At 45.4% G+C, this 18,033-nt stretch overlaps 1 protein-coding gene across 1 annotated transcript in view; it reads left to right on the top strand.

The window, feature by feature from the left end:
* The first annotated feature begins 3,717 nt into the window (after positions 1 to 3,717).
* The window catches only part of LOC138491402 (zinc finger protein 79-like), a 95,508-nt gene continuing 81,192 nt past the window's right edge, over positions 3,718 to 18,033 (top strand). Inside the window, exon 1 of the mRNA XM_069617913.1 lies at positions 3,718 to 3,768. The gene's annotated coding sequence lies outside the window, so the exon portion shown is untranslated. The remainder of the gene's footprint in view (positions 3,769 to 18,033) is intronic.

Below are 18,033 nucleotides of genomic sequence, written 5' to 3'. Positions count from 1 at the left end.
GGGGATAGCAGCGCCACGACCAATGTTCCGTTGGCGGAAAATGCTATAGCAAAAATATTCAAACTCTGCGCGGCGCAGGGCTTGTGGTGAATTACCTGGCATGGAGCTCCTTCAGGGGGCGCGTGGCGTTGTAGGGTAAGAAAATGTTATGTCAGGGGGGGGGAGACGAGAGTAAGAGCTGGGGGGACAAAGAGCTCGCAATGCCTGGTGGGTAAGTGTTAAGACTGAACTAAGTTGAGCTCCAACCAAAGGAAAGGTACAAAATAATATTTTAAAACAGCGCAATTTCTTTATATATGAATTCAACCTTAAACCACTTCCATGGCACTGCTGACGAGTTACTTCACTATGCGGCCAATAGTTTTGACCAATGTTGGGAGCAAGACCACACGGAGCACCACACATTCGCTTCGAGCCCCCGCACCCCGTGCAGAGAATGGCTGGGGATTGGGGTGCTCGTTCCGGCGAAAGAGGGAGTAAGGGGGCACAGTATTAAGGGGTACGGAACCAGACACCGGGAATTGGGGGGGGGGGCAAGGGTGAGAGCACAAATACCACATTCAAGCATGATCTGTAGGGCAAGACAGTTCTATTTAACCAACCAGTTAAGCATCACAAGGTAACGTGCCGCAAGAGCTCAGTGCGGATTAACGGAGAGGCATCTCCTGAAGGGGGCAGTAGAGAATCCACTCGAATTCACTGGAACTAATTGCAAACCCACTCAAACAAAGTGGGGACAGCACTTATGTGCTTGGAATGGATGGAAGCATTAAGAAAGGTGGGTTGCACATAAGGGGCGGCCAAGGGGGAGGCATGGGTAATGAGGCGGGGGGGGCATGGGGGGGGTGGTGGGGTCGAGCAGGAGATTAGCAGGGTGAGGGGATGAGATGCCCGAAGGGAAAAGGGGGGAACTCTCTGCCGCCGGCAGCCCGCAGAGAGTCTTGGAGGAGTTACATTGCGATCCCTGTAGCAAAGCGCTGTCAGGCCCATAGGGGAATGCACAGCCAACAGATTAGATCTTACGGTGCCCCAGGAGTACTAGACTCAGGGGAGGCCCTGGGAAAAAGGGGAGGGAGATAGGGGTCTTGGAAACCATTCCAAACCCAAAAGAGAGGGGCGGGGGGGATCAAAAGAACGAAGCTCAAAAATACAACAAAGGTCTTCAAGGGAAGCCTGCCGGGGGGGGAAGGAATTTGGGGATGAGGGTCTCGAGTAGAGGCTGTGCTAGAGAAGAAGGTGGGACTGTGAGTCAAAGTAGTATGGGACACTAGTACATATGGACATCGCAGGACGATGACTTTTTAGGCAGGGAGAAAGTGGTGGGTCGGCACCGGAGGGCGGGGTCGGCCCGTTGTATGTATGGGGAGTATGAGATGCATTGGGACACTGTCGGTGGTGTCTGTATAGGAATCTTGCAGTCGCAAGGCGCCAAGGGGCGGCCTGCGGTAGATAGAAGGGGACGTTGGGGACTCAGAGAGGGGAGGGGGCGGGCAGAGCTGCATTTGGGTCAACGGACCAAAGTTAAGAGGAGAACAAAACAATATCGATGGGGGCAAGTGGCAATCAACGACAGATGACCAAGGGGTAGAGAGAAGATAGACAGGGCCGGGGTACCCCAGAGGCGTCCGTACGACGCCGACGGCGGGGGGGGGAGACCCTAGGTAACCTCACACGGAGTAGAAGAACCTGTGGTGTGGTGAATTACGGATCGTATGTAAGATAACTCCAAGACTTTATGCAAAATAAAGCTGCTGTGGCATTAACACTTCCAATCGTACAACTGGTCTCCGCCTATTATTTCTTGCACAGGGAATGCTGAGGAGGGAAGGCCGGCACGTCAGAAAGGGTGGGGGGGAGGGTGGGGGAGGGGCAGGGGTGGATGTGCCGGCCTACACGACACCAGGACTAGGGGTTGGTTGGGTGTGCAGTGGGGGGGAGGTAAAGGGCGTTAGGATGCCCCCGCTAAGATGGGTCGTATATAGATCCAGCGATACGGAAGATAGCAGAATGGGTCCGAGAAGCGTGGCCCGATGAGAGAGCTGTCCCACAGGGGCTAAGACCATTCTGGAAGGTAGCAGATGAGCTATACAAGGCAGGTGGCTTACTTCAGAGCAGAGATCAAGTCATATCACCAGCGGAAATTAGGAAAATAATCTTGTGCAGAGCTCATTCAGGACACCTCGGGAGCAGCATGAAACAATGCCATTTCAGGGATGCATACTGGTGGCCGTGTATGGACCACGACATCCAAATGATGATGGAGCGGTGCCATGAATGTTTAAATAGCGACAAACGCCTGAAAGTAAGACAAGCACCAATGATTCTGACAGAGATAACGGCGGGTGTGTGTCACAAGTTGGGATTGGACTTCATAGGCCCGTTAGAAGCCATCAGGCCCAGACAGAGATATGGAATTGTGACGATCGATAACCTTTCCAAATGGGTGGATGCTGAATTTGTGTGGGACCTTACCACAGCAACAGTCATTGAGGTACTGACTGCAATATTCCAAAGGGATGGATTGCCCAAACAGATTGTTACGGACAATGGGTTACAGTTGGTATCCAGGGAAATGGAGAAATTCTTGATGGGAAACAACATCAAGCAGATCAAGGCCTCTCTTTATCCTTCCCTAGCCAATCGATTGGTCTAGAGGAGCAACAGATTTATCAAAGGTGCGCTGCCACTGTGGACAATGCAACTCAGCAAAAGGAGGTATGTGGTGAATGAGTCTCGTGAGAGCCTGCCATCCAAAGGGCATCACAAGACTCATGGCGAGAGTACGCACGCAAATGAGAGAGGAGCCCAGCTGGAGCAGTAAAGGCTCCCGGTTACTCCTCATATGTAGAGACTGAGAGACGTATGCTCATCATCAAAGACTGCTTTTGCTCCTAGAACAGTGAAGCAACTGTTCAATGTAAATAGTTTCCAGGTGAAAGAATGAACCACCATGCAGCTAAACCCTCCAGTGTGTCATCTTTATTTACAACACTCACACCCACCTAGGTCATCCTTCAGGACCCCTAGGGGGGCAGCCCCACAGTTTGAAGACCACTGCCCTATGCAAACAGAAAACTGTTAGAACGTGTTCACTTTTTGTTGATCCTGCCTCAGCCTTCATTATTTTGGAAGCACGAATCCGTGTTCTGAAATGTGGGTCCGAACACCCAATTTTAGAGTTCATCAGCAGGTATTAAGCGACCCCTGTTGGTCAAATTACAGAAACTCTTACATCTTCGTCCAGTAATGCATTCTTAAATACATAACGCATCTCTATTTTCCGATTACACTAAAAGGAGGTGTGAGTGGGATATTTCTCAAAACACAACACCTGGGGTTTTCTGGAGATGAATAAGCACTTGCTTTCACCACCCATTTTCACACACAGGGCGATTTATCCAACCGGACCTGCTGAGCCGGAGACTTGTTTCCAGGTACTACTCGACACCTACAAACAATTCTCAAATTAGATGGCGACTGTATCCACTATAAGTGAACACATGTGTGGGTGTTTTTCGTTCCTCTCCCGTCCTCCACTTCTTTGCTGCAAAGCTGAATTCAGAATCGAATGCTATGTTCTAACAGCAAAACACTTAAATCCTTTATTCCTGTCAATTTTCTGATTTGATTGTTTCATGGGTTTGTGCTGTCACTGCCACTGCTAACCCGGAACGAAACAACGCTTACCCTCCTCGGGAGGTTTATAGAGGGGTGGTCCCTTTCTTTAGGGAAGAGTTTGGGGCTGTAGTGTGCTTTTCTCTAGAGAAGGTAAGCGAGCAGTTTTTATATACGAAGTGGGCCGCGTGCACGCTCCGATTTCGTGAAATTTTGGTGTACTACTTGGTAATACGCAATTTGTACCGTTAACGGCCTACTATCCCATGTTTTTACTCACTAGCGTCTAGTTTTCCTACCTTGGCAGTTATCGGCGTACTTTTCAGCACGCCGCCACAGGGAAGTAAACACTTGGTTGCTGGCACCATCAAGCTTGTTGTTTATATTCGCTCGGGCCATTAACACCTCAATCCCCTCAATTGACGCCGAAACTTCCAGCAGGGCCATGGAAGTGGCCTAGCTGGCTATAAAAGGGGTGTGTTTACTTCCTAGATGCCAACATTGTATCACCTGGGAGTGAGTTTCTGAATCCGAAAGCGGGAGAATACACATTTCCATTGAATTGCAATGTGGTTAGGGTTATTTTAGGAGCGAGAAAGTAAAAAAAAATAGCAACAATTCTGATAGACAAATTGGGAGTTTGCCCTATTAATCGGGAGTGTTGGCATGTATGCTTAACTGTGAGGTACGAACCTCAATGTTAGGAACCAGATCTGCCTACATTTAAAAATAAACCCTGAGATTTTTGCATCCCCCAGTAAGTGCACGCCTAGCAGTACCCATGAGTGCTATAAACTCTGCCCGGTAGCACAACTAGAGGTGGGGGGTATCAAATGGTAGAGTAAGGGCAAGCTTCAGAAACTTTGCTTGTATGGTGCCACATTCCCATTGTGCAGAAATAATTATGGGGGATCTAGTGTTAAATTAGCCACCAATGGTGCAATTTAATGCTCATTGAGTCACTGACCAATCCCAAAACACGATGGGCCTTAAATAGAAAACGCACATCTTTATGGAACTGCCAACATGGTGTTGCTGTGGTTGGTTGTGCTACATGGTTGGATTTGTCAGTTGTTAGTTCATGATGCATTACTGATTGGTAGTACAGTTAAGGTGTTAGTGGGCAAACAGAAGGAAGGTCCAAAGGAACTGACTAAATACTAGGTTCCCTTAATTTGTCACCTGACATAGCACCCCCTAGCCTAAAACACTGCTGTAATGCATAATATTAGTTTGATATCCACATATAAGCAACCCCTTTTTTTGCATGTCGATGTAGTGGACATCATGGATATCAGTGGACTTGAGAACCATCTATGGTTCCGGAAGCACCTCAAGACCTTCTCTTTGCTTCTGCCTTCGCTCCTCCTCTTCCCCTGCTGATCTGTTCTGTCTCGGCATCGTGCACCTGTTTACCCTGATTTCGGGCCCAGGTACCTGCTCACTCTGCCACCCACCCGCACTCCCTCCTGGCAATCCCTTGCACTGGGGTCAGTATCTGTAACCCTACAGTCCCCCCCTCACCTCCTTATTTCCGCACTTGTCTTAAACCTAGCACTTGCTGGCTGCACCACCACTGTTTGTTGCTTTTTATTATTTATTTGTTATTCGTTTGCTCAGCACTTTCCCCTTTCCCTCACTTTCCCCTTTCCCTCTCCCATGCACGTTCTCAGTGTCACTGGGCCTAGTAAAATGTTATTTTGGTTCTCCCTTGTTTCCCTCACTCCCCTCGTCGCGCTCTGAAACGCTTATGTACGAGCGCAATACAAATAAAATATCAATAAAGTATTCTTTAAAGGCCATTTCTTCTACACACTTTTTGGTTTTGACACATTTTTGTGGTGCTTGTGCCACAAAATTGCCGAAACCCTCGTTACAGAGAGAGAGGGAAGGAGGTTCTAAACTGACAATATCTGGTTGGCATAGCAACTGGCAATGGTATGACATGAAAATGCCAACTCTCTAAAGTTCCTTTTTCCAAACTCCTACTGTACCTAATCCGCAGCTTTGTAAGAAGCAAGTCAGGTCTCGTGCTTTCCATTCACAGCTGTGCAGTGATTTATTGTTTGTGAGATTGGGCTATAAATAGTTATTTTTTCTTTTTTTTTTGGGCTACTTTTGATGGTGGATCTGTTTTTAGTCCTCCCGAGGCTGCCACTCTACTCACTCTAGCCTCACCTGCATTACATGGGCTGATTGGGTTTTGTTTGGGCTACTTTTGATGAGTCTTCCCTAGGCTGCTTTTGTCTTTTATTTTTTCTGCCAGCACCCACCAACTCCACCCACTCCACCCCGTCTCTCTACCCACCGATCCTCCCTACCACCACTGTGTGCACCCTTTCCCCACACTGTCTACCCCCTCTCTTTACCCCCACTCATGAAACCAACCCCGTCCCTCTAACCCTACCTCCTCTATTTCCCACCCTCTCTCGCTACCACTCCTCTCGTCCTTGCTGACAATCACTTTATTTCTTACCCTCTCACCCTTTCTCGTCCTATTTCTTCTTGCTTATCATCGATGGCACACACTCTTAATTGCTTCCTCTCTCTCTATTCCCCTTCTCATTCTCTTGCCCACTTGAAAAACGCAGGCTGAATTAGAATATCCTGAATAGAATAGGACAAGTTGGCATATTTGGGGGAGAGGGTGGAAGAAACTGAAGAGCTGGAGAGGAACAGGTAAATGCGATAATTGTGGCATTGAAGAGCTACAGGGTGTGTGTGTGCTAGGAACAGGTGGATGATGTTGAATGTGTGAAATGGGAGGGTGTTTGAGCGTTGGACGAGTGAATGGGACAGGGTCAGATGTGAGAGTTGGCTTAGATCAGAGCTGATTTATTTGAGGGGAATCAAAATATTTTTCATAAACCAGACTTTAATGTATCTAACTTGGATGGTAGATCATTTGGGAATATTCTAGTTGCCCCAGGACACGTCCTTGTTGATTGTGGGTGTCAATGTCCTTACAGTGTCAATGTCCTCTTAAGAGAGGATAGCCCTGGACTCAAGGGTAGCATACCTGTGAAACCTACCAATTAGATTGGAAGAAAATGATTAAATATGAAGTGCATCAGATGTTGAAGGGCATCTTGTGCCATTCCTTTATAGGTATCTGATCTACAGATCTAGGGGATTTTAAAGAATGTGTGAAGCTAAGTATTTAAAAATGTTGGTTTTGACTGGTCTTCATGGTAATGACGTCATGGAATGTTTGATTAATTTTGTGGTTAATAAGTATCGTGTTTAAACATTTGTTAATTTAAACAATCTCACATTATTGGGTTGTGAAAAGGTGTGTGAAGCATCTGGGTTCCGGGAAGTGTGGTGATGGTAATCTCAGGGTGTTTGATGTTCATATGTATGCCTGTTATAACCCCCTTTTTAAAGCGGCGTGTCAACAGCAAGTAGGCTGTTGTGTTTCTGTTGTCAAGCAGAAGTAATCTGGTGCTTGTTTGCATTTATTTATTTTTTTATTTTTATTTTTTTACAATTTTTCTTTTGGGTGTGACAGTTAATCTTAATACTTATCTTAATAATATACAATTGTTGGACGTTGAAGGAGTATTCATCTGTAGAACTGCGTGGGAAGCCTTAAAAAGGCTGAGTCCACAGGGATGAAATTCTGAACAGTGACATTTTAACCCGTGGTTTCTAATAATCCATACTGGGTGGATATCACTGGCTTTCCTGTCTTGGGGACTGTTGTCATTCAAGTGTGTTGGCAGGTGTACCTGCGATGGGCAAAGGAGCACCAAGGAATTTGAGTAGAATAATTGCAGATATATGTTGAGGGGATTTGTGTTATGTTAACAGAATTTGAGAGGTTCTAGATAACATTGATTTGTCGTGTATGATTTGTTTCAAGAACCCGTGATAAACTACTATTTTGCCAGTAGATCAGTCCATGTGTGACAATGAAAGATTAAAGGGCATTATGAATGGTCTGTATAAAATGAGTGTGAGTAAGATGTTCAAGGTAGTCTTTTGCTGGAAAAACCTAGTTTGACGGTATAGATTTAATTTCGGCCTAAACCAGGGAAAACCGCTAATTCTCAATTACTTTTTATGTAATGTAAGTGGTTGTGTATAGCTCCCTTCTGTCACTATTGGTGGGCTTGCTGCTCGTATTTAGTTCTTGAAATCAACATGAGGTGATCAGCATACACCTTTGGCATGAAAGTGATCATAGTTATAATTGCATGACCCTCCCACTTTTCTTTGAGACGAGGATGAAATCCTCAAACCTCCCTCAAATAAACTTAAATATCAGCACTGCTGTGCCAAGAAACCCTATTGCCAATTCCGGAGTATCTATGAGCACCAGTGACGTACGGCAATTAGCATTATAATATGAATAGTCACCTTTTATTTGGTACCGGGGTTGGCTCCCACTCTATTGCCAATTGCTGCTTTATGACCAGCAGCTGGCTAATTCCAAATCATTTGACTGCGTATCTTTCTATGCACACATCTCGTTCTCTGCCGGTTGAGTCGAGAATAGCAATACATTCTCGTGTGCTGTTCTTTATAGCATATACCAGAAATACTGCAGTTAATCTTTGAGCCATGGACTAGGCCCACTGCTTCACTCCAAGAAATTGGGGCCCACGTTCTGGCCCAATAAGAAAGTAAACCTTGTTTTACTGTAGCCTAGTGAGAAGTTTAGAGACCTGGATCGATGCTATTTCCTGGGAGTGATGACCACGAAATTCGTACTTGCAGGTTTCACAGAGCCCATCGACTTCCAAGTGTCTGGTGAGCCTTTTGAAGATCACACACTCTAGAGGTTTTGTAAATTGGGAGAGAAGAAAGATAGGCCAATAGATGGTGGGGCTATTTAGGTCAGCCAACAGCTTGCCAAGGATTGGTGTGATGAGAGTTGCTATTTTAAAGCCAGCTGGAAGATCCCAGCTCAAACAGAGGTTGAAGAGGGAGGAGGAATGGGCGCAGGTTAGGGGCGCAAGGGTTTTGACCATTTGTTGAGTAAATGGGTCCACCTGGGCACAGAGCTTAAAATGACCACAGAAATAAATGCCTTTGCAGTGTGCTGGACCCATTGTTCTATCCCAACAGGTATTACCAAACGAATGAATTGGATGCATGCATCCCTACGTTTATGCAGAGGCTTCCATCTGGAACAACCAAATGGTTCAAATAGGCAGCAAGCCCAGTGACGCCCTTGTGGTGTACGTTGGGTAGCTGATCTAATTAAAGAAGGAAACTGGATGTAATTCTGCAGGCTTCAGGAAAGGACAATTGTACATACAGGGAATTCCGGGACTGACGATCTACGCTAACTCAGTTGCCGTATCCTTGGGGGAGGAGCACCTTACTGGCTAAGGTGCTAGAGTGGGTGGGAGTGATCATTCTGACTCTGAATTATATGCATTCTGGCAGTCGCCTAGCTCCCCAGAACATGTGTAGTAGGGGAATCGATGCATGTGTTTGCATGGACTTGACGGTGTCACAATACCAGATGGCTGTCCTTGAACTGGGGGGGGGGGATTGGTACATGCTGAATTAAGATAATGGACACCCTCGAGGATGTTTGAAAGGGCCTTGGGAGCCATTGATAAATGTGGTCAAGGACCGAGTTTAGACCATAAGTAATGGGGATGTCGTGATGTCATAAGATTCTTCTGGTAAGGTATAACCATAACAATAAATGAGACTACACAAGGACCTCAAACTAGACTTCGATACAGGCATAAAAATGTGCCTTCGCCAATAGCCATTGGCTAGATATAATTGATTATTTTGGCCAGTAAGACATGGTCTCTGGGCATATAGATAATTGAGTGGGTAGGTGAACATGTATGCCTGGCTAGTAGCTTGCAACTTGATATTTTTACCCCTGCTTTAAGACACTCATTTTGGGTAATAACACACTGTTGGAGGATGTACATAAAAATCTAGATTACTCACAAAAAAGGAGTGGTTAAGGGAGATGTTGTCCCTTTCCTGCCATTGAGGGACATTTTCCAAAGAAAGGGTACTTGCCTGTGAATAGTGTTACAGCCTCAAACACATCAAATCTTAAAGACAGTTCAAAGGTTTTTATTGAAGGAATTCAGAAGGGGGGATAGCTAAGGGCTCTTTCTCTTTCTCTTCTTACCTAGGTGGTTCCCTCCCTACTCTAGGCATCCCTCAACCCTATGATGGTCAATCGAGATCGGTAAGTGGTACTGTTTAACCACTGGGTAGCTGGTTTTGATGGTGTTGGGTAAGATTTGTACAAAACTGGTAATCTTCCAGAATCTTTTGCTTTACTAGTGGGACTATTTCCTTAATACCTCTGTGTGGGGACCTTTTTCCGCACTCAGAATCATTTACTATTTTTATGGGTGTCCTTTTTAAGACTCTCCATACTGGCTTTTTAAAGTTATCCTAACTTATTGGCAATAAGTGCCTGTTATTGCTGGGTTGCTCTGGGGGCTCCCCTTTTAACTTCTTGCTAGCCGTGAGTCAACTACTGTTCCCAAGGGTAGAAAGGATCTTTGGATCCCTTTTACATTTTATTCTGTGAAGCCAGCACACCCTACCTTATGTGGAGTTCTGGGGAGATGCAATGTATCCCCTTTCACATTAAAACTGTAACAATTTTGTTACAGGGACAAGCTTACCTTCAATGTCTGGTGGCAGTGATACCTTGTATTGGTTTGGTGCACCCTTACCGCCGGGCTGTATTTACAGCTGCAGTACAGGCACCAAGGGTGCACATTTTACCAAAATGGCATCTGTCTTGTTTTTTCAGCATTTTAGTGGTTCTTGTTCCTTCCCCTGACATCCAGGGCGGGAAATTTCTTTGTGTGATTATTATTATTATTTTTTTTTTAATCTTTCCTGCCCAAGCGTCTCTGTGAGGGCAGGAAGCCCAGGCATCTGTCTGTGAGGGCAGGAAGCGGGGGAGGAGTCCAAAACTCTACAGCCCTTTGTCTTCCTCCTTGCCTGAATGGGGACAAATCCCAGTGGGGGGGCTGGCTGTCCTGATTGGACAGCCAGACCACCCCTTCTTGTAAAATGTGAGGCGAGAATGCAGAGGTTGTGCTGTAGTTCCTGTTAAATACTGCAAACCTGGAAGCTGAAGACAAAGTCGACACTGGAACCGATACTGAAGAGGATGATGAAGGAAAAGTGGCTGAACGATTTCCAATGACCGGAGAGCCTGCTGCATCCCTTCCTTATCGACCTGGGGATTCTGACCCAGAGCCTGGTGAGATCCACTAGACTCAAGAAGACCTGCATTTTTGAGCCATCGCACGCATTGCTGCAATACACCAATACCCTGGGACTTCGAGCCACTGTGCGGTGCACAGTCTTCCAAATCTCGCTGAAACCTGGTGGGCATCTTGGTGGATCTCCAAAGGCACAAATCTGGACCTTGTAACGACGAGAATTCAACTGCAATTTTCTGTCTTCTGTTACTTGAAAAGGCGCCAAATCCGCAGAACCGCGTTCAGCTGCGAGGAAAACCTCCCTGCTGCAAGTTCCTTCTGAGGTCTTGCTTTCAGTCACCACAACAAGGAATCCACTGACTGGGTATTTGGCTGCAGACCCTGAAGTCCCTTTGTTGCAAAATCTTCTTCAATGCTGAGGTACTGTGTTGGCTTGGGTATGTACTTACCTTAAGCCTGTTAGGATTTCTGTGTAGCTGTGGGGTGTTTTCTGTGATTGGGGGCGGGGGGGTCTCATCCAGTGCACCCAGTCCCAATGCTAGAATCCTGCTAGTCTCTTCTCCGAAGCCCCTGGACCCTCTTCTAACTCAGAAGTAAAGTACTCGCTCGTTTGCCCAGTCTTCCTTTTGCTACTCAAGAACCTATCCTGACACTGCCTGTTGGACACTAGATCCTAGGGACCCCCACTTCTGCCACTGAGAACACTCCTGCTCCAAGAAAAGGGAAAGACTTAAGGGATTGAGACTTTTCCCTAGAAAATAAGTGTTTAAAAGTTACTTACTTGTAAAGAGTTGGTTGGTAACTGTAACTCTAAGTGAATGGTTACAAACATTCCTACTTACCTTGGATGTGTGATGCACTATTCTTAAAAGTATGGTTAACATCTTTTCTTTCCTTAAACTGTTTTACCATGCTAATAGAAAGTAGATGTGAAGGTATATTAATCGCCTGTGATTAGGTTGTGCCTCTTTCCAGAAGTAATGTGTAGGTTTTCACCATATTAGTCCTGTTAGGATAATTGTATGGGTGTCCCCCCCCCCCCCCCCCCAACTGGGTCTTGCTTTCCTGACTTGCTGTTAGCCTGTCCAGAAAAGTCTGTATCTAGGTTGTTGCCTACCTAGAATAACTTCGGTCATTCAGTAAAATGTAACATTAGGGTTTACTTTCCCTGTGCTATCTAACCCAGAGTTTGTGGTTCTAACTGCACCTTATAAGTCCTACATCAGTCACTTGTATAGTTGGGGAAAGATCTAACCTGGACTTCATAGTTATAAAAAATATATGGGTTTTACTAACCTTGAGTTAGCTGTGTGCCACCCCAAAAATAAATAACAAGAGTTACTGCTTATCTCAATCTGTGTTTCACTGATCTAAATAGCACCTGTAATTGAATATTATATCCTTAGACTCACCTAGCATAACTGTGTGTTATCACAAAAGTAGTTATTGGTTTTTACTGTACCTGAAGTGTTCCTCTTTTCACAAAAAGTATATTGTCCAGTTGACTGATTATGTGATTTGTACTGAGTCACTGTACAACTGGTAGGGTATACTGCCCTTGCATTACTGAATGTAATTGTGAAAGTAACCATTCGATTTTACTCACCAAGAATAGGTGTGACCTATAATGAATGTGTTTTGACTTCCCTAGAACTACTGTTAGGTATTCCAAATAAGGTTTATACTTTGGTCTGTGTAACTTCAAGTATAGTGTTGTGTCTTTATAAATGTGGTTTCATATAATGTGTTATTGCTTTTACCCCTAGATTTATCTGGGCCTACCTGTATTTAAATCATTATTTGTTTCTTTGGATTTCATCTGTATTGATTCTACAGCCCTCTCTCCCTCCAAGATAAACCTGGTTGCTCTGTCTACGCTACCATGTACTCTGGTGGTACAGCCTTATACTAAGAGTGGAGTCTTGTACTGCCTCAGTTGAATGGTTTTGATGACGTTGGTAGCACATCAGAAAAACTGTCCTATCAGATGGCCTAATTGCGATGTCTCTCTCTCTCGCACTTATAGCTGGGTGAATCCTAACGTTAGTCCAATGCAATTTTAGTACAAGAGGTGCCTGCCAAACACTCAGTCTTACTTGCATGTTCTTGTACTCCTCGCACTTATTTTATATTCTTCCGCTCCCTTCTTCTTTTGGCCCTTTCTTCCTCTAGCTCTTTTGTCTCTCCCTGCCTCGCTCTACCCCTCTGTCCCTTTTGATGTTCTCCTTTTTTAACTCCTAATCTCTCCCTCCTTACTATGGCTCTCCCCTTGCCTCTATGGCTCTCCCCTTGCCACACTACCACATATCACTTACCCCCTGGTTATATATATATATATATATATATATATATATATATATATATTTTTTTTTTTTTTATCAGTTGTTTGACATCTATATATTCATTTTTGCTCTTCAAATAAATACAGGCCATCTGTGACACTATTCACAGGCAAGTGACATTTTCTTTGAAACAATGCCCTCAAAGGATTAAACACAGTATTAGCCTGGTGCCTTGTGCCGTCCTTCTGTTTATTTCTTTCTTTTCATTTGCCACATGTACTTTTTTATTTTCCTTTTAGGATTGGAATTCTTCGACTGGGCGCCGCTTTGTCTTTTTTCTTTTACTTATTACACACCATTTTTATTGTTTGAATTTTATATTTCTTAAATTGTATAATGACTTGGCGGCAGAAGGTGCCTGGCCTCATCCACCCGCCTGTTCACGGCGATACCATGTGCCCTCGCTCACAAGTTGCACCTAGGAAGCACAGCAAACTTGCGCAGTTGCGTGCCAGTCGCGCCTATCTGTGCCTTAGCAGGTTCACGGTCCTGTGCACCATTTTTATGCAATTCTTTTTTAAAAATATGACCGTAATCTCCTTTTGCAGTATGCTCCCCTGATCATATACTCCTTACTGGATTTCATCGGTCTACACCATTGGCCTCTACTGATTGCAGGCCCCCAGCAGGTAAATTGCTTTCTCTTCAATGCATGATCTCTGGTGGCTCACTTTCTAGACCCATGAGCTGCTACAGAAACCTGATACAGCTCTGGTTCATGCACTACCTCCCTCCTATACTAGCGTCCATTTGGATAGGAATTCAGCTCACCCTGGGGGTGGCCTCGCTTTGATTTGTGTCCCCTCCTGTCACTTCAGAACATAATCTACAGATGGAGGCCATGCTTGTCGCGGTCTCTCTGTCCACATCATGGACCTGTTATGTCTTGGTTGTATATCGTCCCCCCCCTCATCCTGCTTCCTCCTTCCGTCTATGTTTCTTGAACTCACTGCTGATCTTAAAATGTGTTTCTCCAATCTGATCATAGCTGGTCACTCAATTCATCTGTGTGTTGCCCAAACGACTTCCTTTTATAATACCATGGCAGATTTTGGACTTCGTGAGCTTGTAGCTGAATCTACCCATACCCATGGAAAAACACTCAATCTTTTTTTTGCTACGGCCGCCCTGACTAAAGTCTATCCTTCCATCCTGGTTTTATGCAACAACTACTTAATTATTCCTTTCTCTATGGTTCTTCCCTGGACCGTCCCGGCACCCTTTTCACCCTTGTCAGACTTGGGCATCAGTAACGGTTTGTGCTGTTCCGAAAGTGCTTGATTTTATTGAGACTACCTGTCCCTCTTTGTGGATTTCGAGCCTCTGTCTTTTTAGCCTTTATGACTGCTGCTAATCACTCTGCTCCCCTAAAACTTCTGAAACCTCGGGCACATCCTTCTCAACCCTGATTTACCCATCAACTTGCAGAGTTCCGCCTGCTTCGTTGGCTGGCGGAAAGGATATGGCATCTGAATTAATGTCCATTTGCTAAGTACTCTTGCAGGATTGCAACCTCCCATATCGCAAAGGCTTTTTGGCTGCTAAACGTGATTATTTTACTAACGGTACAAAAACGGCCCTTAATCTGTATAAAGAACGTTTTTAAATTGTGCAGTCCCTCTCTTTCAGCTCCCCTACCACTACCCCAACCCCCCACCCCCATTCCCCAGTTCCACTCCTCTGTCGCAGGATCTTTGCGACTCGTTTCTTCCCCTTTTTTTTTCTTTTTTTTTTCCTCCATGCAATTACTTGAAGCTCTCATTACTCCTCGACTTTCCTCATTCCTTGCACTTGCGTGATCTGAATGACACCTGGCCTAGTAGGATCGTTGTCTGTCTCCCCTTGTCCCCCCCCCCTCCCTGCCTCGTCGCGCCTTGAAACACTTGTGTGTGTAGGCGCGTTACAAATGCCATATCATATATCATATCAAGGCACTTCCTTTTGTGACCCTATTCACAATCTGGCTTTCGTCCTGGCGGCGGCACAGAGTCTGTGCTTGTCTCAGTGGTTGACAACCTAGCCAGGCTGGTGGACTGTGGTGGTGTGGATGCTCTCTGTCAGCAGCCGTCATAATGTTGACCACACAATCCTGCTGAGCTGTCTGACTGGGGCTGGCATCTCCAACAGGTACTCTCCTGGCTTCACTCCTTTCTTATCGATTGCTCTGTTCTCCCTTTGCCCCCTTTCCGTCGGCTTCTGTCCCACTCACTTGTGGTGTCCCCAGGACAATGCTCTTTTCCCCCATTTTATTTAATGTTTATGTTCAGCCGGTGGCAAAATGTATTGAATCCTATGGCTTTCAGTGTGCTATATATGCCGACGACACACAAATCGTGGTCCGTTTGGAGCTCCGTCAATCTGAGACTGCCACCTGTCTTTGCTTGTGCCTTGTCAGTGGGCAACTGGATGCACCTTAACTGGCTCAAGCTCAACGGTGATGGTGGGCCACACCCACTGCTTTCTCTCTTTGGACTTTGGATTTCTGGCCACCCTACCTTGGCATTCCCCTCTCCAGTGACCACTGTGAAAGACCTGGGCGTCAAGATCACGGCTTCATTTATCTATGGGGGCTCAAATTAGCTCAGTCTGTCAGATTGGCCACTTTAAACTAAAAGTCCTTGGCAGGGTTATTCCTATTTTACCACCTCATCTTTTGTGCGCCTGTTGCATCTGCTGCTGTATTTGATCATCTTGACTATTGCAATTCTTTATATCTGGCTCAATCTGCTCCACTGCCTCCAAATTCATCAGAACTAAGCTCAAGAGCGTCTGTTGGTTCCTCTTACTTTACACATCTCTCCACTTTTACGCACCCTTCATTGGTGCCCTGTAGTGGGCAGAACCAATTGTAAGACCCCCTGCATTGTCCATCATGGATTATATGGTTGGGGGTGGGAAGGGGCAGAATTTCTGCATGATACATTCCGTCCTATGCTCTTTCTGCGAATACTCTGTCCATTCCGGTCCCCCGGTTCTGCAGTACTCGAATTGGTGACTTTACTTTTTCTATTGCTGCCTCTCTTCTTTGGAATATGCTTCGTTTCTCTATTCATTCCATTGAAGCCCATCTCCTTTTCCGCCATAATGCTAAAACATTTTATTTTTATTTTGTAATTTTTTTAACGCGGGCGACTGCTGCGCTTTAGAAGTCCAGATAACCACAGCACCGGCTAATTTGGCACATCCTTTTTCAAAAAGTGAATGGAAGGCCTTGCTACAGTCTTTGGTCCTTACTGGATTCAGGTTCAAACACTCCACTGAGACTGCTCTCACCCATGTGCCAATTTTGCTTTCCACTGCCCACCACCTTCACCTCTTCTCAATTCTCTTCCTTCTATGCCTTCTCCTTCACTGAAGACAGTGGCTCACACCCCCTCAAACTTTCCCTCCTTGGCCTCAAGACTACTGTACTTGACTGGGTGTCCTCTTACTAGACTCCGCTACTTCTCTATCTCCTGGAACTCAACCCCTCTACAACGACTCCCCCACTCAGTGGGCATTTCTCAAGCATCTTCTTCCTATATACATTTTCCCTCCGCCAACTCATTTGCTCCCTCGGCTTGTTGACAATGCTCCAGATCTTATTTCATTCCTAATTCACCCTTGCAGTCTCTGAATAAATAAGCCACTGCCTAATCACTATTAGCTACTAGATAACACTATGCTGCCTCATGCTCAAATCTCCCTTCCTCCAGAGCCAATCCCACTCTTCCATCTTTTGTCCATGATCTTCTCACCAATGGCCTGCACCTTTGGGGTTCTCTTTGATGGCAACCTGCAATTCTTCTAGCTCATCAAACCCACTACCACTGAAGCCAGACTCCACCTTTTAAACATAGAAATTTACTCTTGTGCTCAGCAAATTGGATTACTGCACCATCCTTCTTGGCCTAATCCTCTACTCCTTTTCTCCCCTCAAAGTCATGCACCCTTTCAACCAATCCAGATAGTCCTTCACCTCTACCTACCATTACCACGCTTGGTGGCTCGCAATACAATTTTGCTCTAAAATGTCTGGTACTCCTCTCTAAATCCATCCATCCATGGTCTTCCCTGCCCCCACACTATACCTCTGACTTAATCTCACCAAACTCATCTCTCCCTCTCAAAACTCTCTTCATGACTGGCCCGGGTCCCACCCCTCTGCTCCACCCAGTGTCTTTTCCAACTTTTGCTGATTTTATTTTTTTCCGGCTTGCCTCACTCCACTGTAATACTTTCCCCAGGACATCAAAGCCATATTTCCAGTGGGAACATTTAAAAACATGGCTCAGACTCCATCTGCTAGCAATGGAAGGAGTTCCTCAAACCCTTCCACCCTCCTAGTCCGATTAACCCGCCTTCCCTGCATTCCACCTTCGGGATCACCCTGTACAATCAATGTTTAAAAGTCAAATATCCACAATTCCCTCTCCCTCGTTCCCACTTTACCCCTTATCACCCAGTACACACCACCCAAACAAACAATGCTCCTACTTAAAGGCACCTTACTAAAGGACTGCCTCCAATCTGTTATTGCTTACTCTGTAAGTCATTTGTGTTTGAAATTACACCCTGTTCTTCAATCCATACAATACATCACTTTCCAAATGACCAGTACATTAATACAATTTGATAAAAGCTCTTTCCCGATAACTTATTTGGCAAAGTAAACCTTTAAAAAAAAATGTTTGCGGTTTTAACACACCATCTTCAGGTCTTGAAAGAAAAGGTTGTCTGAGCAGGAGCTAAAAGTAATCCTTGACCAAGAGCTACCACTGAGGAGCAAGGAGCTAGTAAATGGCATTTCAATGACCCTTAATGCTGTATAAGACTGTGTACACGGGCCAGAAGTTGTGTTGGAAGGAGGTTTCCCATCATTGTTTTTGTAAAATTTCGGTGAGCTGGGTTTTCTTGATCGG

Source organism: Ambystoma mexicanum, chromosome 10, assembly GCF_040938575.1.
Source record: "Ambystoma mexicanum isolate Mex_15411 chromosome 10, UKY_AmexF1_1, whole genome shotgun sequence".
Lineage (NCBI taxonomy): Eukaryota > Metazoa > Chordata > Amphibia > Caudata > Ambystomatidae > Ambystoma > Ambystoma mexicanum.
This window is presented reverse-complemented; position numbering and strand designations above follow the sequence as displayed.